General features: G+C 35.3%; 15 non-coding genes across 15 annotated transcripts; all 15 read right to left on the bottom strand.

Moving 5' to 3' along the window:
* Window positions 1–3,913: 3,913 nt before the first annotated feature.
* Window positions 3,914–3,986, bottom strand: Trnav-uac (transfer RNA valine (anticodon UAC)). The gene has a single exon. It is a non-coding gene; the product is annotated as a tRNA-Val (tRNA).
* A 175-nt stretch (window positions 3,987–4,161) lies between these two features.
* Trnav-cac (transfer RNA valine (anticodon CAC)) lies at window positions 4,162–4,234 on the bottom strand. The gene has a single exon. It is a non-coding gene; the product is annotated as a tRNA-Val (tRNA).
* Window positions 4,235–4,326: 92 nt separating this feature from the next.
* On the bottom strand, window positions 4,327–4,399 carry Trnav-aac (transfer RNA valine (anticodon AAC)). Its single transcript has one exon. It is a non-coding gene; the product is annotated as a tRNA-Val (tRNA).
* A 1,926-nt stretch (window positions 4,400–6,325) lies between these two features.
* On the bottom strand, window positions 6,326–6,398 carry Trnav-uac (transfer RNA valine (anticodon UAC)). The gene has a single exon. It is a non-coding gene; the product is annotated as a tRNA-Val (tRNA).
* A 5,928-nt stretch (window positions 6,399–12,326) lies between these two features.
* Window positions 12,327–12,399, bottom strand: Trnav-uac (transfer RNA valine (anticodon UAC)). Its single transcript has one exon. It is a non-coding gene; the product is annotated as a tRNA-Val (tRNA).
* A 175-nt stretch (window positions 12,400–12,574) lies between these two features.
* On the bottom strand, window positions 12,575–12,647 carry Trnav-cac (transfer RNA valine (anticodon CAC)). Its single transcript has one exon. It is a non-coding gene; the product is annotated as a tRNA-Val (tRNA).
* Window positions 12,648–12,739: 92 nt separating this feature from the next.
* On the bottom strand, window positions 12,740–12,812 carry Trnav-aac (transfer RNA valine (anticodon AAC)). The gene has a single exon. It is a non-coding gene; the product is annotated as a tRNA-Val (tRNA).
* Window positions 12,813–14,741: 1,929 nt separating this feature from the next.
* On the bottom strand, window positions 14,742–14,814 carry Trnav-uac (transfer RNA valine (anticodon UAC)). Its single transcript has one exon. It is a non-coding gene; the product is annotated as a tRNA-Val (tRNA).
* A 175-nt stretch (window positions 14,815–14,989) lies between these two features.
* On the bottom strand, window positions 14,990–15,062 carry Trnav-cac (transfer RNA valine (anticodon CAC)). The gene has a single exon. It is a non-coding gene; the product is annotated as a tRNA-Val (tRNA).
* Window positions 15,063–15,154: 92 nt separating this feature from the next.
* On the bottom strand, window positions 15,155–15,227 carry Trnav-aac (transfer RNA valine (anticodon AAC)). Its single transcript has one exon. It is a non-coding gene; the product is annotated as a tRNA-Val (tRNA).
* A 1,926-nt stretch (window positions 15,228–17,153) lies between these two features.
* On the bottom strand, window positions 17,154–17,226 carry Trnav-uac (transfer RNA valine (anticodon UAC)). The gene has a single exon. It is a non-coding gene; the product is annotated as a tRNA-Val (tRNA).
* A 175-nt stretch (window positions 17,227–17,401) lies between these two features.
* Trnav-cac (transfer RNA valine (anticodon CAC)) lies at window positions 17,402–17,473 on the bottom strand. The gene has a single exon. It is a non-coding gene; the product is annotated as a tRNA-Val (tRNA).
* Window positions 17,474–20,559: 3,086 nt separating this feature from the next.
* Window positions 20,560–20,632, bottom strand: Trnav-aac (transfer RNA valine (anticodon AAC)). Its single transcript has one exon. It is a non-coding gene; the product is annotated as a tRNA-Val (tRNA).
* Window positions 20,633–22,559: 1,927 nt separating this feature from the next.
* Trnav-uac (transfer RNA valine (anticodon UAC)) lies at window positions 22,560–22,632 on the bottom strand. The gene has a single exon. It is a non-coding gene; the product is annotated as a tRNA-Val (tRNA).
* A 175-nt stretch (window positions 22,633–22,807) lies between these two features.
* On the bottom strand, window positions 22,808–22,880 carry Trnav-cac (transfer RNA valine (anticodon CAC)). The gene has a single exon. It is a non-coding gene; the product is annotated as a tRNA-Val (tRNA).
* Between the last annotated feature and the right edge of the window lie 499 nt (window positions 22,881–23,379).

Below are 23,379 nucleotides of genomic sequence, written 5' to 3' on the forward strand. Positions count from 1 at the left end.
AAAAACCAAGAAAACAAAATTCATTCTAAATTTTTCTTAACTTTTTTGTGTTTCTGCTTTTTCTTTTTCTTCACACCACAGTCTCCCACCCTTTGTTTTAGACAATCGCGCCCCTTTCCACCACTCTGCCTACCCGAATCAAGTCTCTCATCCCCCATCTTTTCACTCTCCATTTTTGGCTGGACTGTCATACCTTGGAGAGGAAAAACATCGCCGTATACAGGAGAACCACAAACGTTCGACCTCTCATCACTCAAAATGACGTCTGTCTGACTCCAAATACCTTCCGCGTAGTTTCCTTCTTCACTATCATCATCATCGCTAACATCATCCTCATCATCATCATCAGTTAATGACTCAGCAGTCAAACTAACTTCGAGATTCTCACAGGTGTGTTCCTCATCAACAGCGCTGCTAATCTCCACCACAGGAGCCATACCACCGTCTTCACTTCTGGAATCCATCACCATATCAGCATCTTCATTATCAGCCTCAGCAGCAACACTGACACAGTCATCAGAGGGTCCCTTCCCTTCCGTCTCAACCCAGTCGTCTGCCGACTCCTCCTCACCGACCAATTCACTGTCGTCACGATTGGCCTCCGTGTCAAAACACCTGCAGTTATACACACCGCATCGGTCACACAGTGTATCGATACACCTGGCTGCACGCACACAATCACATGCATACCTCACCTCGCCACAGCGAGTACACGGCTGCGTTTTACAGGTTTTTCGGAAGTGTCCTTGACCACCACATGTAAAACAAACAAACTGGGGACAGTCTTTGAAAAGGTGTTGATCAGAATAGCACAGTGAGCACACTTTTAACTGATTGTCATGTATTACACGATGATATTCCTTGCCAAACTTCATAGTGTATGGCAATGATTTCAAACTAGGGGGTAGCTTTACACGTACATATCTTGTTCCATCCGCTACACTTGTTCCTTTGTAGAAACGTCGTTTTATTGGGGATACTAAATCAACACCAAGAATTTCAAGTTTTTCTTTTATTTCATCATCACTGATATATGCTGGAAGATGTAGAAAACTAACCAGCGTGAACTTCTTAGTGATATCATGACATTCGTACCTTTTTCCGTCAATCAAAACACCGTCCAGTAATATGTTGATCCCCGCTCTACCCTCTAGGGTGACCTCGAACAAATTCCCGGACTTCGGGACGCATGCAAATACCGAACCTTCGCCGCACAGTTCAGTTATCACATCAATAACTTTGTAGGCTTTCAACGATTTGTTGTCTACAACATCAATTATTACAGTATTGTCTTTCGTATAGCGCCTATGTCCACTAGGTACGGCCTGAGAGAGCCCAGAGGACCCCATCCCCCCCCGGCACGTACCTGCCAAAAGAGATATGGCAAATACGGCGAAAATCGGGGAAATATCACATCACAATTATTTATGGGAATGAAAAATGTCAATATTCCACAAAAATCAAATCGACAGGGCCAGAGACCCTAGCTTACCACCGATGAATGTAGATTTCAACACTGCTAATAGACAAGCGTCCATTCGCTACGAAATCAAAACCGGAAGTCCAGAAGCAGACGTGATAACCACTACACCACGAAACCCTTATGAAAATGATTTTCCGAAATGTACAATTTGCACAAGTGTCAATCGAAATCATTCAATAAAAGATAACAATAGAAGAAAAATAAGGATCAGGTTCCGACGAGTTTCGAACTCGTGACCTTCTGCGTGTTAAGCAGACGTGTTTTTTTTTTTTTTTTTTTTTTGTTTTTAAATTAATTTTAACCACTACACCACAGTGCATATATAGACGATGACAATATCATAGCTTACATAATATGATAATCAAATAAATAAAAAACAATACATGTGCGAATGTGAAATAGTGAGTATTTTATCATTCCATCAGATTGAATAAAAATAGAATGTGTCTTTAATCTAATAAAGGCTTTATAAGCAGACGTGATAACCACTACACCACGGAACCTTCATACAGAATTCGTGCTAAAACATTCTCCACACAGCACGAATCAGCATTGTAACGATTATCAAGAAAATGCTTCTGCTATTTTTTTTATTTTCAATATTCGACAAACCCCGTGTATTTTCACATAATATATCTACCCACAACCCAAATACCAAAACTCTACATACATGTATATGAAACATACGATAACATTTAATATAATAAAATCGGACCTTCAATTGGAGACATAATACAAATATAGTATTGAGATATTACATATGCCAAATCAATGATTTAACTGCACTTCTCTCTTGTTTCGTCCCTTCTCTGGAACACTCACCATTGATGCTAGGGACCTTACGCGTGGGAATCTAGAAGTCAATGATTCGGGAGAATCCGAATTGATCGAAACAAAAGTTAAGTCTAGATAAACGGAATGGTACACTAAATTCATGATTTGTTTTTTATTATTATTTTGGATGGTTTTTTTCTTTTTCAACAAGGCTAAAATCGGTTGAGCGAAATTTCATGTTAATCCCAACCCGGAACAGGTTTACAAAACGAACACGTGTTGGCAGTAAGGAAATCCTACTACAAGTTCAGCCCGACTTTTGTTGGTAGACACAAATTCGAGACTGAACAAATGTTAATCTTCAACACTGTTCAAAACCCAATTCCGAAAAAAATAACGAGACATCAAGTTGTCTACCTCATCAAGGTTATACCTTCTCAAAGATATAAACTAATACACTAAAACAACACCAATGACCACATAAAAAAACTGTATACTGCCACCCATCAACAAAACTGGTCTTTAAATATACCATCAATAAGAATATAGTAACATTCCTATACGACATAAGCGTAATTATCGCTTTTCTCTGTTGTGAATTTATTTTGCGATTCTCGATGGTAACATTCATGTTTTATTGACCTACGGTCATTCTCACAGAAACGTTGACGAACTTTCTTTTCCAGTATCACAATTTCCATGAGAGATGTCTACTTCTGACAATAAGATAAACATCACGGAGATATACGAGATGCATAATAATGAGGACTATAAACGGTTTTATGGTCGGGGCCCCGAAGACTCCTCAATTTGAAAACGATTAAAACAACATCAGGTAAAAACAAAATAATAATAAAATGATATGAAATCAATCTCACAATTCCATTGATCCTGCAATAGAGAAATTGATGCATCGAGGAATTCCCATAAATAATTGATATTTCCTTTTTTTAGTATTACAAGATTTTTGGTTGTAATATTGTAATAGAGAAGTTGATGCTTTCATCAATTTCTATAACTGTTTGTTTGCTTTGTCAATTTCCATGAAATCTTTAGACTATTTCTGCGATATTTACCCAGGTTTAAAGTGACTAATCCTTGTGGTTTAAATACAGATGTGAATGGGTAGTTCAGTAACAGAATTATCACTGATGAAGGGTAATATTTAGTTGATATGGTTGATAACTAATGCTTAAGATTGTTTCCTAATGCATATGGAACATGGTGTTATCAGGAAATATCTTCTAAACTAATTGACCATGTCATAAACGTGTATTATTGCAAATTGTTATTGTTGTTACAGGACCAATGATCTATTTACGATAAAAGTGGTTTTAAATATTTATTTATGAAACAAGATATATTTAGGTATAGCAATACGGAAATACTGTCTCGACTGTCATTTCATTGTAGGTTTATCATTTTACGCTACCAATCAGATAAATAGATAAAGAACTAAATATATATATATCCTGGTAAACATCTTAAAATAATGCTAGACGCAGAGAGTGTCTGTGTATTGAAAGTATTCTAATGATACGCATCGACATGACATGTATTGAACTTGAACTGCGGTGTTGGGTTTTTTCTTTCACCCAATCGGCTAATAAGAGGATCTGGGATTCCAAATAGTGCCATTTGCAAAAAAATGCTGAGAGGTTCTGGCGAGGTTCGAACTCGCGGCCTTCTGCGTGTAAAGCAGACGTGATAACCACTACACCACAGAACCGCACATACTCTTACGATCGATCGAAATATTTGATAGTCGAGTTGATTTAATTCGCTATATTTACTGAAAAGTTAGGTTGATTATTCCTAGTTGACTTTAATGTTTGCGATGAAGTTGAATGGTGATCTAGGATAATGCAAGATATGTCGGTAATAAGAATAAAAATGTAATTTTTAGGTTTCGGCGAGGTTCGAACTCGCGACCTTCTGCGTGTGAAGCAGACGTGATAACCACTACACCACGAAACCCTTATGAAAATGATTTTCCGAAATGTACAATTTGCACAAGTGTCAATCGAAATCATTCAATAAAAGATAACAATAGAAGAAAAATAAGGATCAGGTTCCGACGAGTTTCGAACTCGTGACCTTCTGCGTGTTAAGCAGACGTGATAACCACTACACCACGGAACCTTCATACTGAATTCGTGCTAAAACATTCTCCACACAGCACGAATCAGCATTGTAACGATTATCAAGAAAATGCTTCTGCTATTTTTTTATTTTCAATATTCGACAAACCCCGTGTATTTTCACATAATATATCTACCCACAACCCAAATACCAAAACTCTACATACATGTATATGAAACATACGATAACATTTAATATAATAAAATCGGACCTTCAATTGGAGACATAATACAAATATAGTATTGAGATATTACATATGCCAAATCAATGATTTAACTGCACTTCTCTCTTGTTTCGTCCCTTCTCTGGAACACTCACCATTGATGCTAGGGACCTTACGCGTGGGAATCTAGAAGTCAATGATTCGGGAGAATCCGAATTGATCGAAACAAAAGTTAAGTCTAGATAAACGGAATGGTACACTAAATTCATGATTTGTTTTTTATTATTATTTTGGATGGTTTTTTTCTTTTTCAACAAGGCTAAAATCGGTTGAGCGAAATTTCATGTTAATCCCAACCCGGAACAGGTTTACAAAACGAACACGTGTTGGCAGTAAGGAAATCCTACTACAAGTTCAGCCCGACTTTTGTTGGTAGACACAAATTCGAGACTGAACAAATGTTAATCTTCAACACTGTTCAAAACCCAATTCCGAAAAAAATAACGAGACATCAAGTTGTCTACCTCATCAAGGTTATACCTTCTCAAAGATATAAACTAATACACTAAAACAACACCAATGACCACATAAAAAAACTGTATACTGCCACCCATCAACAAAACTGGTCTTTAAATATACCATCAATAAGAATATAGTAACATTCCTATACGACATAAGCGTAATTATCGCTTTTCTCTGTTGTGAATTTATTTTGCGATTCTCGATGGTAACATTCATGTTTTATTGACCTACGGTCATTCTCACAGAAACGTTGACGAACTTTCTTTTCCAGTATCACAATTTCCATGAGAGATGTCTACTTCTGACAATAAGATAAACATCACGGAGATATACGAGATGCATAATAATGAGGACTATAAACGGTTTTATGGTCGGGGCCCCGAAGACTCCTCAATTTGAAAACGATTAAAACAACATCAGGTAAAAACAAAATAATAATAAAATGATATGAAATCAATCTCACAATTCCATTGATCCTGCAATAGAGAAATTGATGCATCGAGGAATTCCCATAAATAATTGATATTTCCTTTTTTTAGTATTACAAGATTTTTGGTTGTAATATTGTAATAGAGAAGTTGATGCTTTCATCAATTTCTATAACTGTTTGTTTGCTTTGTCAATTTCCATGAAATCTTTAGACTATTTCTGCGATATTTACCCAGGTTTAAAGTGACTAATCCTTGTGGTTTAAATACAGATGTGAATGGGTAGTTCAGTAACAGAATTATCACTGATGAAGGGTAATATTTAGTTGATATGGTTGATAACTAATGCTTAAGATTGTTTCCTAATGCATATGGAACATGGTGTTATAAGGAAATATCTTCTAAACTAATTGACCATGTCATAAACGTGTATTATTGCAAATTGTTATTGTTGTTACAGGACCAATGATCTATTTACGATAAAAGTGGTTTTAAATATTCATTTATGAAACAAGATATATTTAGGTATAGCAATACGGAAATACTGTCTCGACTGTCATTTCATTGTAGGTTTATCATTTTACGCTACCAATCAGATAAATAGATAAAGAACTAAATATATATATATCCTGGTAAACATCTTAAAATAATGCTAGACGCAGAGAGTGTCTGTGTATTGAAAGTATTCTAATGATACGCATCGACATGACATGTATTGAACTTGAACTGCGGTGTTGGGTTTTTTCTTTCACCCAATCGGCTAATAAGAGGATCTGGGATTCCAAATAGTGCCATTTGCAAAAAAATGCTGAGAGGTTCTGGCGAGGTTCGAACTCGCGGCCTTCTGCGTGTAAAGCAGACGTGATAACCACTACACCACAGAACCGCACATACTCTTACGATCGATCGAAATATTTGATAGTCGAGTTGATTTAATTCGCTATATTTACTGAAAAGTTAGGTTGATTATTCCTAGTTGACTTTAATGTTTGCGATGAAGTTGAATGGTGATCTAGGATAATGCAAGATATGTCGGTAATAAGAATAAAAATGTAATTTTTAGGTTTCGGCGAGGTTCGAACTCGCGACCTTCTGCGTGTGAAGCAGACGTTTTTTTTTTCTTGAATAAATAGATTGGTGCCTCACAGTTCATATGCAATACATTAACATAACGGTTAAAACTAATACAAAAGTTAAAATATTACTTGTAATGTAAAACTGTTATCACATCTTTCCAAAATACTTCGCTGCCCATACACAACCAACATTGCAATGAAAGACATACATTTTATATAGATAATTCATAAAAAGTCATGTTCTCTGTAGAAAGAGAAACATCTTGAGTTTTTAAGAGGTAGTTGTCGGCAACAATGTACTTCTTAAAGAGAGCATACTTCTTTTTTATCTGGTAGTAGACTTTAACATAATCAAAATATTTCCTAAACGTATAAACGAACAGAGCTTTAATATTTACCTTGGGCATTTGATTTATCACTATATTTCGTCTTCGAAGAATACAAAAACGCACTACTCCCAGAAAAAAGTTGATAAAGTACTGATTGGTATTTTCAAGTTTCTTTGTAAAACCCATGAAGATTAGTTTTCCTAAAGAAATATCTACCAACTTGCTCTGATCAGCTTCTGAGAAAAGTTTCTGTAATAATGACTGAACATATGATAAAAATTCACCTAATTCTGAACAATCGATAAAAACATGTTGTAACGTTTCCGGCTCAGAATTACAAACAAGACAAGTGTCACTGTTTACTTTGCCAATTTTCGCTAGCTTCACCATTGTAAATATGGAATTATGAACTACTCGAAAATGAGAATCGATAATATCACAGGGAAAAAAAGGCACGTACATTATGGAAAAAACACGAGGAATGTCAACATTTGGAAATAGCGCTGACCAATATTCAGTCGACTTTGGCATTTTGAAACACTTGCGAATGAAACAGGCATAGATATCGCGGGTGGTTCTGAGAAATACCTGAATGGTAGTATCATTTCCATCTTTATAAGTAACATATGGCATAGAATCGGTTCTACGACCAGTATACACCTTAGACAAAACAATTTTCTTGTAACTGGCTGGAATACAACTCATGATAGTATTGAAGTCAGAAACAACAGTATCCAGAGAAATATCAGGTACAGTTTCCTTAACAATATCAACTATCGCACTAGGAGAAAGGAATTTAGAAACTACTTCAAGTGTCAAATGCTTAACTTTGGTTATTCCAGCCTTAGCAAAATAATGAATAAAAATAGGTTTTTCATTCTTCATAAAACTGGGGTTGCAAAAGAGGGGTTGCTCATACACAAAAGACGTGTCTATATTACTATGGCTAACCTCATTAACAGTTTGAAAAGCATACCAAGCTTTTAACATTTCACGATAAACAATAGGCAACACATTTAAATACTTGTCTGGAATTTTGCAATAAATGATCTCAGTATTAAGATTCAAATTGAGTATTTTGTTGAAAAAGTAAACACACATGTTTTTCCAGACTGCAGTACAAGACTTATCTAGCCACTTAACTAGAAACTTTATTCGAAACGACCTAAGCTTTAATTCAATGTCAGGTATATTTAGGCCTCCAGAATTTCTTTTACCGATGATGGTGTCATACGCAACCAGATGGGCCCCACTTTGCCATAAAAAGTCAATACATAAAGTTTTTAATTCATTGATAACAACTAGAGGTATAGTCTGAGAGGTAATACAATACCAACATCTTGACATAATCAGAGAACTAAGTACAGCAGCCCTTCCGTGAAGAGTTAACTTTCTCTGAGACCACAATCTTAAAATATTTCGTATAGAAGTAACTTTACTTTCCCAGTTCTTTTCATTACATAATTTTTGATCGACACCAATCCAAACACCTAGAACACAAATAACCCTATCACATAATTGTATACCTAACCGTTCCGCTTCTTCATTTGTAATCATGGCTTTTCCAACACATAAAATTTCAGATTTATCTTTATTAACTTTGGCACCAGAGCCCTTACTATAAACATCCAACAAATTAAAAACATTTACAACTGATTCTTTATCAGAAAGAGTCAACGTTGTGTCATCAGCATGTTGATACACTTTAGACTCGAAGCTTGAATTAGGAACAACAATACCTTTTATGACTGGAGACTTGGAAATCATTCGACCAAGAGGTTCTGCTGCTAAAACATAGAGCATCGCCGATATCGGACAACCTTGTCTGACTGAATTTTGTATGGGAAAAAACGGGGTCAAGTTACCGTTAAATTTAACAGAACTAGAAATTCCAGTATAAAATATTTTGATCCAGTCAATAAAATTTTGGCCGAAACCAAATTTCTCTAATACTCTAAATAAGTACTTATGACTAACACGATCAAATGCTTTTTCCTGGTCTATTTTAAGAATATAGGTTTCAAAATCCTCCTGAAATGAAATGTCAATAATGTCTCGAACACTAAAAATAGTGTCAGAAATATCTCTACCAATTACACAGCAAGACTGGAATTCAGAAATAATTGAAGGTAACACAGCTTTTAATCGATTGGACATTATTCTAGCTAATACCTTGTAGTCCACATTAAGAAGACTAATAGGTCTCCAGTTCTTTAATAAAGACTTTTCACCCCTTTTCTTATAAACAAGGTTGATGACACCAAGTCTCATAGATCTGGTCAATTCCCTGTCGTCCCAGATACTTTGTACAACACGGGTAAAACAACATTTTAATTCTTCATAAAAATGACAATAAAATTCAACAGTAAGCCCGTCCAGTCCGGGACTTTTACCTTTAGACATACCATTCAAAGCATCTCTAATTTCATCATTAGTAACAACCGTATCACATTTCAATCTGTCTTCATCATTAACAGTTTTGTCAACAAAAGATGATAAGTTATCAATATCACCATCATCTGTATCAATACAATTATACAAGTCGTTATAAAAATTATAAATTTCATTAGACATTTCATCAGAATCATTTAGTAGGTCACCATTCGAAGAACGCAAACATTTTATAGTGTTACAATTTTGTCTAAATTTCTCAAGCCTTCAAAAATAAGCCGTATTCTTATCCCCGTCTACAGCCCATTTAGCTTTTGACCTCAATACAGCACCTTTACATTTTTCTTTTTCTAAATTTTCCAAACTTGTCTTCAGTTCCTCATATTTGTTACAGTTGAAAGACTTTCCGTTGGCTATATCAGATGAAAAACTCTTTAATTTATTTTGGATCTTAAAATACTCAGCATTACGTTTCTTACTACGGTCTTTACCATAGACCTGTGAAAACTTTTTGATTTTATATTTTAAGTTATCCCACCATACCTTAGGCTCATCTTCATATAAAGGGCATTTCTTCGCATCATTGATAATAGCCCTGATTTTTGTATTGAAATCTTCCTCCAATAAAAAACAATTATTTAACACCCATATACCAGGACCTTTACTTCCCCGATCTAAATCAACTTTCATAACAACAAAACAATGATCACTAAAATATGTATCCCTATAATAAACATTCTGCACACAAGGAGACAGTTCTTTTGAAACTAAAAAATAATCAATGCGACTTTGAGATAGATTACCATCACTAACCATTTTACGAGAAAAAATAGCACAATTTTTATTCCTACTCCTCCAAATATCAAAAATATCACAAGTAAACATCAAGCTTTTTAACGCAGACACACTAGAATTTACCTGGTGTGTAGAGATACCTGTACGATCGAGTGTTGACAAGGTTGTATTATAATCACCCCCTGTAATCAGTTTGTCAGAAAATGGTACAAGCCATGTTTTTAAGCGATCAAAAAATAACTTTCTATCATTCACAATATTTGGTGCATAAATGTTAACAAAATTCCATACAGTATCTTCGATTTCTATTTTAACACGTAAAACTCTCCCATCATAACCATCATAATCTAGTACACCATCTTTTAAAGTATTAGATATCAGTATAGCAACACCTTTTCTATGCTCATTACTATTGTTAAATATAATTTTACCCTGCCACATATGGCTAATTTGATTAACAAAAACGTCATCCCAAAAGGTCTCTTGTAAAAATACGATCTGATAATAATTAGACTGACAATATTCAAATAGATTTCTTATTTTAACGACGTCCCTCAAGCCGTTTACATTTAATGACACACATGTAAACATTAAAGAAAACAATAACAACACCGGAAAGTTCATTATGAAACGTCTTTAACTTTTTTCGTTTTTCTTTTTCTTGTTTTCTTAATACCTCCATCTCCTACTTTAGACTTTAGGAAAGCCTTATGGTTTCCTGTTTCTTATCGGCAGCGTCCTCCTCACTCACCTCAGTCTCATCCTCATCATTCCAGAACCTCTTGCATGAGGCTTGGGTAACGGCATTCTCCAATGGAAATACATCTCCATAGACCAGAGGCACATCAAGCTGAAGGGGCGCTGAAACGTCATTACAGTCTGCCCGATCCACGCACTTATCATCAGCAGTATCACCATTCACGCAACTTATATCTCCATCCTCAGAAGCCTCAACCTTTGAGTTATTATCACCACCATCATTAGAATTTCCAATACGATCCTCTCGGACACGATTGGACGACTGGTCCTCTCGGACACGATCAGACGACAGGAATTCCTCCTCAGTCATGACGTCATCATCAGCCTCTGAGCCACCCTGGGAGTCAGCGATATCAACCGAGTTACCACGCGTGTCCTGTAAAACTCCGTCAACAGAATCGCTGTCATCAAGGTTTGTCCCCGTGTCAAAACATTCACAGCTATACAGTCCACATCGGTCACACAGAGTGTCAATACGCCTGACCGCGCGCGCACAATCACACGCGTACCTGATCTCACCGCAACGAGTGCATGGCTGTGTTTTACATGTTTTTCTGAAATGACCCTGGCCACCACAGGTGAAACAAACAAACTTTGGACAGTCTCTGAATAAGTGTTCATCAGAATAACATAAGGAACACACTTTCAACTGATTATCATGTATCACACGGTGATAGTCATTGCCGAATTTCATGGTATACGGTAGTGATTTCAGGTGCGGGGGTAACTTCACACGTACATAACGAGTGCCGTCAGCTACATTAGTTCCCTTTAAAAGCGACGTTTAATGGGGGAAACTAACTCAACACCAATGTTCGCAAGTTTATCTTTTATTTCGTCGTCATCTACATAGGCAGGGAGGTGCAAAAAGCTGACAAGTGTGAATTTCTTGGTGATATCATGGCAATCATATGTCCTACCATCAATAAAAACACCATCCAATAGCAGATTGATCCCCGCTCGGCCCTCTAGTGTGACCTCATATAAATTCCCGGACTTTGGGACACATGCAAAAACAGAACCTTCACCACACATTTCCGAAATTACCTCAATTATCCTGTCTGCTTTTAATGATTTGTTATCCAACACATCAATCACAACAGTATTATCTTTACTATAGCGTCTCTTACCGCTACGTGCAGCCTGGGGGTCGCCCGAAGCGGCCATATCCCCCGGAACAAATCGGAAATGGGATATTACAAATTACACCAATATCTTTAAAAATATCACATAATAAATGTTTCAGTGTAATGAACAATATAAATGTTTTAGTCAAATCACAAATATAGGGTCATAGACCCGAGATTACCTCCGATGTAGAACGATTTTTAACCAGCTCAAAGACATACGTCCATCCGCCTCTAAATCATAACCGGAAGTCTGGTGTTGGGTTTTTTCTTTCACCCAATCGGCTAATAAGACGATCTGGGATTCCAAATAGTGCCATTTGCAAAAAATGCTGAGAGGTTCTGGCGAGGTTCGAACTCGCGGCCTTCTGCGTGTAAAGCAGACGTGACAACCACTACACCACAGAACCGCACATACTCTTACGATCGATCGAAATATTTGATAGTCGAGTTGATTTAATTCGCTATATTTACTGAAAAGTTAGGTTGATTATTCCTAGTTGACTTTAATGTTTGCGATGAAGTTGAATGGTGATCTAGGATAATGCAAGATATGTCGGTAATAAGAATAAAAATGTAATTTTTAGGTTTCGGCGAGGTTCGAACTCGCGACCTTCTGCGTGTGAAGCAGACGTGATAACCACTACACCACGAAACCCTTATGAAAATGATTTTCCGAAATGTACAATTTGCACAAGTGTCAATCGAAATCATTCAATAAAAGATAACAATAGAAGAAAAATAAGGATCAGGTTCCGACGAGTTTCGAACTCGTGACCTTCTGCGTGTTAAGCAGACGTGATAACCACTACACCACGGAACCTTCATACTGAATTCGTGCTAAAACATTCTCCACACAGCACGAATCAGCATTGTAACGATTATCAAGAAAATGCTTCTGCTATTTTTTTATTTTCAATATTCGACAAACCCCGTGTATTTTCACATAATATATCTACCCACAACCCAAATACCAAAACTCTACATACATGTATATGAAACATACGATAACATTTAATATGATAAAATCGGACCTTCAATTGGAGACATAATACAAATATAGTATTGAGATATTATATATGCCAAATCAATGATTTAACTGCACTTCTCTCTTGTTTCGTCCCTTCCCTGGAACACTCACCATTGATGCTAGGGACCTTACGCGTGGGAATCTAGAAGTCAATGATTCGGGAGAATCCGAATTGATCGAAACAAAAGTTAAGTCTAGATAAACGGAATGGTACACTAAATTCATGATTTGTTTTTTATTATTATTTTGGATGGTTTTTTTCTTTTTCAACAAGGCTAAAATCGGTTGAGCGAAATTTCATGTTAATCCCAACCCGGAACAGATTTACAAAACGAACACGTGTTGGCAGTAAGGAAATCCTACTACAAGTTCAGCCCGACTTTTGTTGGTAGACACAAATTCGAGACTGAACAAATGTTAATCTTCAACACAGTTCAAAACCCAATTCCGAAAAAAATAACGAGACATCAAGTTGTCTACCTCATCAAGGTTATACCTTCTCAAAGATATAAACTAATACACTAAAACAACACCAATGACCACATAAAAAAACTGTATACTGCCACCCATCAACAAAACTGGTCTTTAAATATACCATCAATAAGAATATAGTAACATTCCTATACGACATAAGCGTAATTATCGCTTTTCTCTGTTGTGAATTTATTTTGAGATTCTCGATGGTAACATTCATGTTTTATTGACCTACGGTCATTCTCACAGAAACGTTGACGAACTTTCTTTTCCAGTATCACAATTTCCATGAGAGATGTCTACTTCTGACAATAAGATAAACATCACGGAGATATACGAGATGCATAATAATGAGGACTATAAACGGTTTTATGGTCGGGGCCCCGAAGACTCCTCAATTTGAAAACGATTAAAACAACATCAGGTAAAAACAAAATAATAATAAAATGATATGAAATCAATCTCACAATTCCATTGATCCTGCAATAGAGAAATTGATGCATCGAGGAGGAATTCCCATAAATAATTGATATTTCCTTTTTTTTAGTATTACAAGATTTTTGGTTGTAATATTGTAATAGAGAAGTTGATGCTTTCATCAATTTCTATAACTGTTTGTTTGCTTTGTCAATTTCCATGAAATCTTTAGGCTATTTCTGCGATATTTACCCAGGTTTAAAGTGACTAATCCTTGTGGTTTAAATACAGATGTGAATGGGTAGTTCAGTAACAGAATTATCACTGATGAAGGGTAATATTTAGTTGATATGGTTGATAACTAATGCTTAAGATTGTTTCCTAATGCATATGGAACATGGTGTTATCAGGAAATATCTTCTAAACTAATTGACCATGTCATAAACGTGTATTATTGCAAATTGTTATTGTTGTTACAGGACCAATGATCTATTTACGATAAAAGTGGTTTTAAATATTTATTTATGAAACAAGATATATTTAGGTATAGCAATACGGAAATACTGTCTCGACTGTCATTTCATTGTAGGTTTATCATTTTACGCTACCAATCAGATAAATAGATAAAGAACTAAATATATATATATCCTGGTAAACATCTTAAAATAATGCTAGACGCAGAGAGTGTCTGTGTATTGAAAGTATTCTAATGATACGCATCGACATGACATGTATTGAACTTGAACTGCGGTGTTGGGTTTTTTCTTTCACCCAATCGGCTAATAAGAGGATCTGGGATTCCAAATAGTGCCATTTGCAAAAAATGCTGAGAGGTTCTGGCGAGGTTCGAACTCGCGGCCTTCTGCGTGTAAAGCAGACGTGATAACCACTACACCACAGAACCGCACATACTCTTACGATCGATCGAAATATTTGATAGTCGAGTTGATTTAATTCGCTATATTTACTGAAAAGTTAGGTTGATTATTCCTAGTTGACTTTAATGTTTGCGATGAAGTTGAATGGTGATCTAGGATAATGCAAGATATGTCGGTAATAAGAATAAAAATGTAATTTTTAGGTTTCGGCGAGGTTCGAACTCGCGACCTTCTGCGTGTGAAGCAGACGTGATAACCACTACACCACGAAACCCTTATGAAAATGATTTTCCGAAATGTACAATTTGCACAAGTGTCAATCGAAATCATTCAATAAAAGATAACAATAGAAGAAAAATAAGGATCAGGTTCCGACGAGTTTCGAACTCGTGACCTTCTGCGTGTTAAGCAGACGTGATAACCACTACACCACGGAACCTTCATACTGAATTCGTGCTAAAACATTCTCCACACAGCACGAATCAGCATTGTAACGATTATCAAGAAAATGCTTCTGCTATTTTTTTATTTTCAATATTCGACAAACCCCGTGTATTTTCACATAATATATCTACCCACAACCCAAATACCAAAACTCTACATACATGTATATGAAACATACGATAACATTTAATATGATAAAATCGGACCTTCAATTGGAGACATAATACAAATATAGTATTGAGATATTACATATGCCAAATCAATGATTTAACTGCACTTCTCTCTTGTTTCGTCCCTTCCCTGGAACACTCACCATTGATGCTAGGGACCTTACGCGTGGGAATCTAGAAGTCAATGATTCGGGAGAATCCGAATTGATCGAAACAAAAGTTAAGTCTAGATAAACGGAATGGTACACTAAATTCATGATTTGTTTTTTATTATTATTTTGGATGGTTTTTTTCTTTTTCAACAAGGCTAAAATCGGTTGAGCGAAATTTCATGTTAATCCCAACCCGGAACAGATTTACAAAACGAACACGTGTTGGCAGTAAGGAAATCCTACTACAAGTTCAGCCCGACTTTTGTTGGTAGACACAAATTCGAGACTGAACAAATGTTAATCTTCAACACAGTTCAAAACCCAATTCCGAAAAAAATAACGAGACATCAAGTTGTCTACCTCATCAAGGTTATACCTTCTCAAAGATATAAACTAATACACTAAAACAACACCAATGACCACATAAAAAAACTGTATACTGCCACCCATCAACAAAACTGGTCTTTAAATATACCATCAATAAGAATATAGTAACATTCCTATACGACATAAGCGTAATTATCGCTTTTCTCTGTTGTGAATTTATTTTGAGATTCTCGATGGTAACATTCATGTTTTATTGACCTACGGTCATTCTCACAGAAACGTTGACGAACTTTCTTTTCCAGTATCACAATTTCCATGAGAGATGTCTACTTCTGACAATAAGATAAACATCACGGAGATATACGAGATGCATAATAATGAGGACTATAAACGGTTTTATGGTCGGGGCCCCGAAGACTCCTCAATTTGAAAACGATTAAAACAACATCAGGTAAAAACAAAATAATAATAAAATGATATGAAATCAATCTCACAATTCCATTGATCCTGCAATAGAGAAATTGATGCATCGAGGAATTCCCATAAATAATTGATATTTCCTTTTTTTTAGTATTACAAGATTTTTGGTTGTAATATTGTAATAGAGAAGTTGATGCTTTCATCAATTTCTATAACTGTTTGTTTGCTTTGTCAATTTCCATGAAATCTTTAGGCTATTTCTGCGATATTTACCCAGGTTTAAAGTGACTAATCCTTGTGGTTTAAATACAGATGTGAATGGGTAGTTCAGTAACAGAATTATCACTGATGAAGGGTAATATTTAGTTGATATGGTTGATAACTAATGCTTAAGATTGTTTCCTAATGCATATGGAACATGGTGTTATCAGGAAATATCTTCTTAACTAATTGACCATGTCATAAACGTGTATTATTGCAAACTGTTATTGTTGTTACAGGACCAATGATCTATTTACGATAAAAGTGGTTTTAAATATTCATTTATGAAACAAGATATATTTAGGTATAGCAATACGGAAATACTGTCTCGACTGTCATTTCATTGTAGGTTTATCATTTTACGCTACCAATCAGATAAATAGATAAAGAACTAAATATATATATATCCTGGTAAACATCTTAAAATAATGCTAGACGCAGAGAGTGTCTGTGTATTGAAAGTATTCTAATGATACGCATCGACATGACATGTATTGAACTTGAACTGCGGTGTTGGGTTTTTTCTTTCACCCAATCGGCTAATAAGAGGATCTGGGATTCCAAATAGTGCCATTTGCAAAAAATGCTGAGAGGTTCTGGCGAGGTTCGAACTCGCGGCCTTCTGCGTGTAAAGCAGACGTGATAACCACTACACCACAGAACCGCACATACTCTTACGATCGATCGAAATATTTGATAGTCGAGTTGATTTAATTCGCTATATTTACTGAAAAGTTAGGTTGATTATTCCTAGTTGACTTTAATGTTTGCGATGAAGTTGAATGGTGATCTAGGATAATGCAAGATATGTCGGTAATAAGAATAAAAATGTAATTTTTAGGTTTCGGCGAGGTTCGAACTCGCGACCTTCTGCGTGTGAAGCAGACTGATAACCACTACACCACGAAACCCTTATGAAAATGATTTTCCGAAATGTACAATTTGCACAAGTGTCAATCGAAATCATTCAATAAAAGATAACAATAGAAGAAAAATAAGGATCAGGTTCCGACGAGTTTCGAACTCGTGACCTTCTGCGTGTTAAGCAGACGTGATTTTTTTTTTTTTTTTTTTAAATTAATTTTAATGTACCAGCAAATAGGGCCTACGGGGTTGGTGCCCCGGAGGTTCCTCACAGTGCATATATAGATCGATGACAATATCATAGCTTACATAATATGATAATCAAATAATCATTAAAAAACAATACATGTCGGTCTCTTCGAATGTGAAATAGTGAGTATTTTATCATTCCATCAGATTGAATAAAAATAGAATGTGTCTTTAATCTAATAAAGGCTTTATAATACACACCCTCAAATATTGCGTTAACATAATTCACAATGACAGTACTAAATTTCTTTCTGAAGAATTATTCTTCTCTAACAAGTGATTATTCTGTACCATGTATTTGGCAAAAAGAAACGGTTTATTGTTCACCTTGTAGTAAATTTGTACGTAGTCAAAATATTTACGAAGAGTATACATAAAAAAATTCCTCAAATCAACCTTTGACATTTTATTCACTACAAGATTTCTTCTTTTAAAAATACAAAAACGGACTACACCTAACAAGAAGTTGAGGAAAAAATGATTTGTTCCTTTAATTTTTCTAGTGTAACCAAAAAGAACCAGCTTCCTAAGAGACACATCAACAATATAAGTGGGGTTAGCATCCTTAAGCAACTTCCTTGTTAACATATCAATATAATCTAAGAAGTCTGACAGTTCCGAACATTCAAAGTACATATGTTGTAATGTTTCCTTTTTTATATTACACACAAGACAAACATCACTATCTACTTTACCAATTTTCATCAACTTGTCCATAGTAAAAATAGAATTGTGGACAGTGCGAAAATGGACATCAATGATATCTGAGGGCAAAAAGGGCATATACATTATAGAAAAAACGGGCTTCAAATCAGCATTTTCAAAAATGTCTGACCAGTAATCTACCGCCTTTGGCTTTTTAAAACAACGTCTGATAAAACACGCATAAATCTCCCGAGTAGACCTGGGAAAAATCTTTACCGTGGTGCCATTGTCATCCTTGTACACGACATAAGGTTGACACTCCGTACTAGTATTTGTGTGAACACTGGTTAAAACTGTTTTCTTGTATTCAGCTGGTATACAACTCATAATCAAGTTAAAATCGGATAAAATAATATCCACTGAAATGTCAGCATTATATTCTCTGACAATGTCTGCTACTGCATGAGCAGAAAGGAACTTAGGTACAAGTTCAAGTGTCAAATGTTTCACTTTTGTAATACCCGCCTTGGCAAAGGCATCAATAAATACAGGATTGTCATTCTTTAATATAGTAGAATTAAAAAACAATGGTTGTTCGTATACAAAGAAACTGTTTCTGTTTTCATAAAATACATCATTAACAGCCTGAAAGGCATACCATGCCTTTATCATCTCCCGATAAACGATCGGTAATACTCTAAGGTACTTATCAGAGAATTTACAATAAATTACTTCTGTACCCAACTGTAAATTCAGAATTTTGTTAAAGAAATATCGACACATACATTTCCAAGCAGCACTACAGGAATTATCCAACCACCTGAACAAAAATTTCAACCTAAACGATCTTAGTTTTAATTCCATGTCCGGAATATTTAGACCCCCGACTTCCCTTTTACCAATTATAGTATCATAGGCAACCAGGTGAGCACCATTATTCCATAAGAAATCTATACATGCTTTCTTAATATTATTTATAAAAACCAAAGGTATTGTCTGAGAGGTAATACAATACCAACACCTTGACATAAGTAAGGCACTAATTACAGTAGCTCTTCCATGTAGAGTCAGCTGTCTTTGAGACCATGACCTTAAAATAGATTTAATAGAATTAACTTTATTCTCCCAATTCTTCATATTACAATCATTAGTATCTGTACCAACATAAACACCAAGTACACATATACTCTTTTTACATACAGTAATGCTTAACTGATCCACTTCATCATTGGAAATACTTCCTTTACCTACACACAAGATCTCCGATTTATCTTTATTTATCTTGGCTCCTGAACCTTTACTATATACTTCTAATAAGTTAAAAACTTTACTAATAGACTGTTTGTCACTTAGTGTCAAGGTAGTATCATCAGCGTGTTGATATACCTTTGACTCGAAATTTGCACAAGGCACTTTGATACCAGAAATATCAGGAGATTTTGAAAACATACAGCCCAAAGGTTCAGCAGTCAAAACGTACAGCATAGCCGAAATCGGACAACCCTGTCTAACTGAATTGTGCACAGGAAAAAACTTTGTAAGATTCCCATTATACTTAACACAGCTAGAGATTTTAGAATAAAAAATCTTAACCCAATTAATAAAATTTTCCCCAAAACCAAATTTCTGTAAAACTTTGAACAAATATGAATGTGAAACACGATCAAAAGCTTTCTGTTGGTCTATTTTAAGTATGTAACCCTCAGAATTCTCCTGATCAATAACATCAATAATATCTCGGACACTAAAAATAGTGTCAGAGATGTCTCTACCAGGTACACAGCATGACTGAAATCTTGAAACAATAGAGGGTAAGACTGATTTAAGTCTATTGGACATAACTCTGGCTAGTATTTTATAGTCTACATTTAGGAGACTAATTGGGCGCCAATGTTTTAACAAAGATTTATCACCCTTCTTTTTATAGACAAGATTTATAACACCTTGTTTCATAGTTCTGGAAAGTTCTTTATCTTCCCAGATACTATGAACAAAACGAGGAAATACAAAACGCAAATCCTCAAAAAAATGACAATAAAACTCAACAGTAAGTCCGTCTAAACCAGGACTTTTGTTTTTAGACATACCAAACAATGCTTCTTTAATTTCATCAACAGTGATATATGTAACCACTACACCACGAAACCCTTATGCAAATGATTTTCCGAAATGTACAATTTGCACAAGTGTCAATTGAAATCATTCAAAAAAAGATAACAATAGAAGAAAAATAAGGATCAGGTTCCGACGAGTTTCGAACTCGTGACCTTCTGCGTGTTAAGCAGACGTGATAACCACTACACCACGGAACCTTCATACTGAATTCGTGCTAAAACATTCTCCACACAGCACGAATCAGCATTGTAACGATTATCAAGAAAATGCTTCTGCTATTTTTTTTATTTTCAATATTCGACAAACCCCGTGTATTTTCACATAATATATCTACCCACAACCCAAATACCAAAACTCTACATACATGTATATGAAACATACGATAACATTTAATATGATAAAATCGGACCTTCAATTGGAGACATAATACAAATATAGTATTGAGATATTATATATGCCAAATCAATGATTTAACTGCACTTCTCTCTTGTTTCGTCCCTTCCCTGGAACACTCACCATTGATGCTAGGGACCTTACGCGTGGGAATCTAGAAGTCAATGATTCGGGAGAATCCGAATTGATCGAAACAAAAGTTAAGTCTAGATAAACGGAATGGTACACTAAATTCATGATTTGTTTTTTATTATTATTTTGGATGGTTTTTTTCTTTTTCAACAAGGCTAAAATCGGTTGAGCGAAATTTCATGTTAATCCCAACCCGGAACAGATTTACAAAACGAACACGTGTTGGCAGTAAGGAAATCCTACTACAAGTTCAGCCCGACTTTTGTTGGTAGACACAAATTCGAGACTGAACAAATGTTAATCTTCAACACAGTTCAAAACCCAATGCCGAAAAAAATAACGAGACATCAAGTTGTCTACCTCATCAAGGTTATACCTTCTCAAAGATATAAACTAACACACTAAAACAACACCAATGACCACATAAAAAAACTGTATACTGCCACCCAGGAACAAAACTGGTCTTTAAATATACCATCAATAAGAATATAGTAACATTCCTATACGACATAAGCGTAATTATCGCTTTTCTCTGTTGTGGATTTATTTTGAGATTCTCGATGGTAACATTCATGTTTTATTGACCTACGGTCATTCTCACAGAAACGTTGACGAACTTTCTTTTCCAGTATCACAATTTCCATGAGAGATGTCTACTTCTGACAATAAGATAAACATCACGGAGATATACGAGATGCATAATAATGAGGACTATAAACGGTTTTATGGTCGGGGCCCCGAAGACTCCTCAATTTGAAAACGATTAAAACAACATCAGGTAAAAACAAAATAATAATAAAATGATATGAAATCAATCTCACAATTCCATTGATCCTGCAATAGAGAAATTGATGCATCGAGGAATTCCCATAAATAATTGATATTTCCTTTTTTTTAGTATTACAAGATTTTTGGTTGTAATATTGTAATAGAGAAGTTGATGCTTTCATCAATTTCTATAACTGTTTGTTTGCTTTGTCAATTTCCATGAAATCTTTAGGCTATTTCTGCGATATTTACCCAGGTTTAAAGTGACTAATTCTTGTGGTTTAAATACAGATGTGAATGGGTAGTTCAGTAACAGAATTATCACTGATGAAGGGTAATATTTAGTTGATATGGTTGATAACTAATGCTTAAGATTGTTTCCTAATGCATATGGAACATGGTGTTATCAGGAAATATCTTCTAAACTAATTGACCATGTCATAAACGTGTATTATTGCAAACTGTTATTGTTGTTACAGGACCAATGATCTATTTACGATAAAAGTGGTTTTAAATATTCATTTATGAAACAAGATATATTTAGGTATAGCAATACGGAAATACTGTCTCGACTGTCATTTCATTGTAGGTTTATCATTTTACGCTACCAATCAGATAAATAGATAAAGAACTAAATATATATATATCCTGGTAAACATCTTAAAATAATGCTAGACGCAGAGAGTGTCTGTGTATTGAAAGTATTCTAATGATACGCATCGACATGACATGTATTGAACTTGAACTGCGGTGTTGGGTTTTTTCTTTCACCCAATCGGCTAATAAGAGGATCTGGGATTCCAAATAGTGCCATTTGCAAAAAATGCTGAGAGGTTCTGGCGAGGTTCGAACTCGCGGCCTTCTGCGTGTAAAGCAGACGTGATAACCACTACACCACAGAACCGCACATACTCTTACGATCGATCGAAATATTTGATAGTCGAGTTGATTTAATTCGCTATATTTACTGAAAAGTTAGGTTGATTATTCCTAGTTGACTTTAATGTTTGCGATGAAGTTGAATGGTGATCTAGGATAATGCAAGATATGTCGGTAATAAGAATAAAAATGTAATTTTTAGGTTTCGGCGAGGTTCGAACTCGCGACCTTCTGCGTGTGAAGCAGACGTGATAACCACTACACCACGAAACCCTTATGAAAATGATTTTCCGAAATGTACAATTTGCACAAGTGTCAATCGAAATCATTCAATAAAAGATAACAATAGAAGAAAAATAAGGATCAGGTTCCGACGAGTTTCGAACTCGTGACCTTCTGCGTGTTAAGCAGACGTGATTTTTTTTTTTTTTTTTTTTTAAATTAATTTTAATGTACCAGCAAATAGGGCCTACGGGGTTGGTGCCCCGGAGGTTCCTCACAGTGCATATATAGATCGATGACAATATCATAGCTTACATAATATGATAATCAAATAATCATTAAAAAACAATACATGTCGGTCTCTTCGAATGTGAAATAGTGAGTATTTTATCATTCCATCAGATTGAATAAAAATAGAATGTGTCTTTAATCTAATAAAGGCTTTATAATACACACCCTCAAATATTGCGTTAACATAATTCACAATGACAGTACTAAATTTCTTTCTGAAGAATTATTCTTCTCTAACAAGTGATTATTCTGTACCATG

Source organism: Ylistrum balloti, unplaced genomic scaffold (assembly GCF_031769215.1).
Source record: "Ylistrum balloti isolate Yb309-2 unplaced genomic scaffold, AGI_CSIRO_Ybal_v1 Utg369856, whole genome shotgun sequence".
In the NCBI taxonomy this organism is placed as follows: Eukaryota; Metazoa; Mollusca; class Bivalvia; order Pectinida; family Pectinidae; genus Ylistrum; species Ylistrum balloti.